This window comes from Lactuca saligna, chromosome 1 (assembly GCF_052625555.1).
Source record: "Lactuca saligna cultivar CGN05327 chromosome 1, ASM5262555v1, whole genome shotgun sequence".
NCBI classification, from domain to species: Eukaryota; Viridiplantae; Streptophyta; class Magnoliopsida; order Asterales; family Asteraceae; genus Lactuca; species Lactuca saligna.
The window spans coordinates 21,805,650-21,811,649 of NC_136417.1; positions in this window are offsets into that span (position 1 = coordinate 21,805,650).

Sequence of the window (6,000 nt, forward strand, 5' to 3'; positions counted from 1 at the left end):
ATAAAACATAAGCTACAAATGGAAAATAAGAAAATTCATTAGTTTTACCATGAAACTATGGTAGCCTATGAATCATCATCTTAGGTACTTTGGAGTCCAAAAAGTCTAAATACTAATCTTACCTTTACAATCATACATAACCCATACACTTGGAGTGATTAAAGAAGACCAAACCAATGATTTAAAAAAAAAACAAATACGGGTTACGAGTTACTACTCTTTCATATTTAAGTCCCCAAATGCCAACTAAGCATACAAATTATCCACCTGCACCTTAACAATGCTACCGAAAAGAAATGGGGTAACCACTAACCAAATAATTTTCTAAAATCAAATACAATTGCATCTCTTTTGGACTATATTTGTAAAACAATTTAGAGCTGAGTTGTAAATGAGATGAGAATATATGGACTTTACTGCTGATTCCCTAGCCACATAAGGAGGACGATCGGGTGTCCACCGAGTAACCGAGCAATTACCAAAATTCGAATAAAGTTGCAAGTTTTTTGGGTTTTATTGTTACTTAATCTTAATTGACGCTAAAATATAAGAACTTTTAATAAAGATTTCTCTTTGTTTTATAGTTAAATCATAATCTTTCTTTTTCTTTTTCTTACTTTATGTTTACTTTAACTTTGATTTATATATTTTTTTTTTCTTTTTGTTATGACGAATGACACTCATATAAAATATTGATCAAAATGTTGATGAATATAATTTGAGTAAAACGTCAAAAATATAGACAATTGACATCAAACAATTCTGCAATGCAGAAACAATAAATTTTCATATTTATGAAATATATTAATTGTGTTGGATAGTTTTAATATACTTTTAGGTTGTTATATGTTTGTAAGTATTACTAAATTTTAATATTTAGTTTTTGGTTAGATGTTTAATAACCGTGCAAATTTAATGAAATAAATGCAAAATGTGGTATATTCTTTGGGATATGTTGTTATTAAAAGAATAAAGCAGCATTTTGAAAACCGGACCCGGCCGGTTGAACCGGAAACCAACAAAGTTATCAGCTTTAAAACACACAAAAACCGCTTGTGAAGCAAACCGTTAAAAACCACCACTTTTCCTTAGAATCGTAAAAAACCGGTATGGTTAAACCAAAAATAAAACCGAATTAATAAACAAATTTGGCTCTCATATTCAGCTCAGAAGAGCAAGCCGGCTCAAAGAAGCCGACCGATTGAAAACTTTATTTTTGTTTCTTAAAGAGTTGATAATGTTCACTTTTATAGTTTCACTTTACCCTTAATTCCTTTTCACCCACTGATGTGGGATGCATTTCCTCATCTTTACACTTCTATTTCATTAACAATTTACAACTCATCTTAAATCTCATTTAAACGAACTATTTTCTACGCAACATACACCTATTACATATATTTTCTTATTTAAACTATTTATTTTTTACATAGGTATATCTAAATATCGTACTTCATATATTTAATATACAAATACAAAACAAAAACACACAGTGCATATTTAATTAATATACCTATATACATATATAAAACACACACACACATATATATATATATATATATATATATATATATATATATATATATATATATAACTAGGTGTAAAACCCATGTGTTACATGAGTTTAATTAAAAAAAAACAAATATAAAATTTTAATAATTTGAAAAGTTTGAATTTATAAGAAAAATAAGAAAATTTTGAGTTATTAAAATTAATGAGACTTTAATGTATTGAATACATTACATATATAAATTCTTTTTAATAAATATTTTACATATATATATTACCTTACACATTAAATGTGTAATTTTAATTTAATAAAATGAAAAATACAATAAAATGACAAGTGGAAAATAGAAAATTTAAAAAATCTAGAAAATGCCATGTGTTCAAATGAATGAGAAGAGAACATATAGCAAAAAAAACCTTCATTAGATCTATTCTTTTACATATACCTATATACATATATAAAACACATACGTGTGTGTATATACATATATATATATATATATATATATATATATATATATATATATATATATATATATATATATATTCAACCGGTCGAACCACTTGAACTATCGACCCGGTAAGACGGCCGGTTCAACATCCGATCCGGTTTTCAAAACCTTGGAATAAAGAAATACATAATATGTGTCAGAATTTATTTTAATTTATGATGAGGGTGGTGTGTTTAGATGTGCATGAACATCTAAAAACAATGTATAATACTCGATTAGATGCATACATTTCACAAAGTGCATCGCATGATAAATTTAATATTTAAGGTGTTATATGTATGCGATAGTTACTGAAACAAATTTATATTTTAATAATATTATTTTTGTTAATTTTATTATCAATAGCTTTAAAAATATATAATAATAATAATAATAATAATAATAATAATAATAACTCATCTACTAAAACTTTGCTAAATGTTTTGACACAAGTCAGTTATATATATATATATATATATATATATATATATATATATATATATATATATATATATATATATATATATATATATATATAGGGTAAAGTGAATATACCTAACAATCTTATATAAGCTTAGGTACCTAACCACATCATACTACGTAATTTTGTATCACATTTGCATTGTAATTACCTAAAATTCTTAAAATTGAACCTCATAACTTGATTACTTCCAAAATCTTTGGAGTTTCACAATTATCTTCCTTCAAATGATGTTTTTTCTATCAGAGACCCCTTGATGGGCTTCATATAGTACCGTTACAAATCAAATGGTGTAGGAGGAATATAATGGTGAATGTTTGAAAATCTTTGAAGTAAATCAAGTTAAGGGTTGAAGTTTAAAAACCTTAGACGATTGCAATGGAAATATAATGCAAAATGATGTAGTATAGTGTGGTTAGGTACCTAAGCTTATATAAGGTTGTTAGGTATATTCACTTTACCCATATATATATATATATATATATATATATATATATATATATATATATATATATATATATATATATATATATATATATATATATATATATATATATATATATATATATATATATATATATCAAACAACATTAATTTGGGCCCCAAACCGTAGTGAGGCCCGGGGCCGTTGCCCAACTTGTCCAACCTATTGAGTCGACCCAGGTATTAGCCATTACCCGATACTCGGACTCACAACTAGACCCAGAAACAGTGGGTGCTTTTTAGTACTCCATGAGATGAGGTTACTACCAAGAAAAACTACATAGTCGTAAGTGGAGTGACAAGTTCCAATACAATGAGTCAATCACCATCAGAGTAACCTAAAATTGAATTCGAGTGTGGTCGATGATAAATAAGACCAAAGGCTATAGTACTTTTAACATAGCTCAGGATGCGTTTGACTGGCTGAAAGTGAGCATCCGTTGGGGCATGAAGATAACGACTGGCTTGATTAACAACATAAGATAATTTTGGTATCGTGATGGTTAGATACCAAAGAGCTTATACCAATGAGCGATAAAAAGTTGGATCAGAAAAGGAAGCTCCACAAAAAGTAAATGTTTCATGAGTAGTTAATGGTGTTGGCACTAGTTTGGAGTCTAACATATTTGTGTGTGAAAGAATATCATTAGCATATTTTGACTAACTAATAAAAAGCCCATCATCAATGTAACTCACCTCTAAACCCAAAAAGTAATTTAAGTCAAGAATTAAGTCATCCACATAAAAAAGAAAGTACTCGATGCAGGAGTTATGGGTAAATATGAATAGGAAGGTATCTACACGACTACTGGTAAAACCATTGGAAAGCAAGAATGCACTAAAACAGTGAAACTGAGCTCATGGAGCTTGTTTGAGTCTATACAATGCTTTGGATAACTTACAAACATGATTTGGAAATTGAAGATCCGTAAACCTGGGGGGTTGTTATTGCCTATTGGATTAGGTGTCTAAGCCCATAACTATAATTGATATGTACTTGAATTGATAGTAGCACAATCCTTTTGGGTTGCCTTCACACTAGCAACTAGACAGGATGACCTGTTAAGAAAGTGGAAGAATTTGTTATTTGGAATAATTAATTAATATATAAAAATGATTTATTAATGTATTATGAAAATAATATATTATTTAGAAATCATATTATTTAATTAATATTTAATCAAAAATTAATTTGGAGTTAATTTTGGGATTAAATGAATTAATTAAAAGTATAGGGGCTATTTAGCAATTAATTAATAGTTGTGGTTTTCGGCTCTTGGACCATCCTAAAAGGGATGGACGAAAACTTCTAGGGAGGCCCTAGAACTTTTGTCCATGGCCTAAGGGATGGAGAGTCCATGGGTTGCTTAGGGTTTCCTCCAGCAAACCCTAGCTTTAGCTCTAAGCAACCAACAACTATATAAATAGCCTTTACCTATTGATTTCGGCCTATGCTTCCAAACCCTAAGAAGAGTCGAATTCTAGTGCTTAATCTTCCTCTATCCTTTCATTCTCTTGCTTGGTGTGTTTGTGAGCCATTAGAGGTGTTACACTTGTGACACTTACTCTCAAAGTTCAAGAGCTTCAAGGATTTCATTGTTATTACAATATAACAATCAATGTATGTATCATAACCCTAGTTTATTGTTGATTTCAAAAATTATACATGCCTCCTAGGGTTTCTTGTTTTGTGTTCAATGCTTGTGTATCTAATAAAGAAAACATAGATCCAACAATTTAGGGTTGCATGCACACATATGATTGTTTGTTGTGCTCAAAACCCATTAATGGTATCAAAGCTATTAGTTTTTTTTTTCAATTAGTTTTGATGCAATTGATTGAACTTGAAAAAGTTAGGGTTTATGGAAATTAAACCCTAGGACTTATGATTTTCGCAATTAGGGTTTCATAACCCTTATTTTTGAAAATTAGCTAAGGGTTTTTAACCCTTTCCTTTGGCCTCCTAAATTTCGAGATATAGGGTTTCTGAAAATAAGGCAAGGATTGAAAGCCTTGCCTTCCACCCCAAGTAAAGATTTCGAAAATTGGAGTTATGGGTAAGGTTGTTGTTTTTGGTAATTATATTCTTAACATTTTAATTAGATAATTAAAGATTTTGATATATCCCTCCCATATTTTCAAGATTTAAGGGATAATCGATTAGGATAAATTAATTTGTTTAATTTAACGGATTATCCTTAATTGATTTAATAAATTATTTAAAGGTTTAATTAATAGATAATTATTAAATCAAAGTTTTTAAATTTTAAAATTTGAATTAAAATTGTTTTTAATTTTCAAAATGTTAAATAGATTTAAAAACCCTAGTATTTTGAAATGTTTAAAATACACCTATAAGAAGGGGGGGGGGTATAAGAAAACTGCCTATAAAATGGCGGTTGAATGGGTGTCTACTCTCACCTACCGCTTCTTTGATTGGTGGAGGGCCGTTAAACGAATGAGCTTGATAGGACATTTAATTCTCATTAATAAGTATAATGGAATAGATATAATAACTAAATGTTTTTATTAAATTCTCAATCTTAGTTACTTTAGGAAAAATGTGAAATTGATGTTATCCCATGAAATTGCACATTGCACTTTATATAAGTCGTTAGTTGAGCATGTGTGGTTAAGCAGCACACTAATATGGACTAATAAAGAGTGACATTGCCTTAGTATTTTATTTGGGTGTTATATTAAGGATTTTCTTATCTAATCAAAACTTGTTGTTCTTCTTTTTCAGATGTCAACTTCCAACAATGCTTTTGGTTCGTCCAACAACTTCTCGCTCTTAAGCATCTATTCAAAAGTCACTTTTGATGGCTCCAATTATAATGATTGGATGCATAACATCAAGATGGCTTTACACTTCGAGGACATGGTATATGTACTCGAAAAAGAGTTGAACGAGATTGATGAAACAACTGCTAATCCTGAGGAAATAGTTGATTATAGGAGACGTTGCAATGATGCTACCAAAGTGGCATGCATCATGGTGGCTACTGTGACTCCTGAGCTACAAAGGTTCTATGA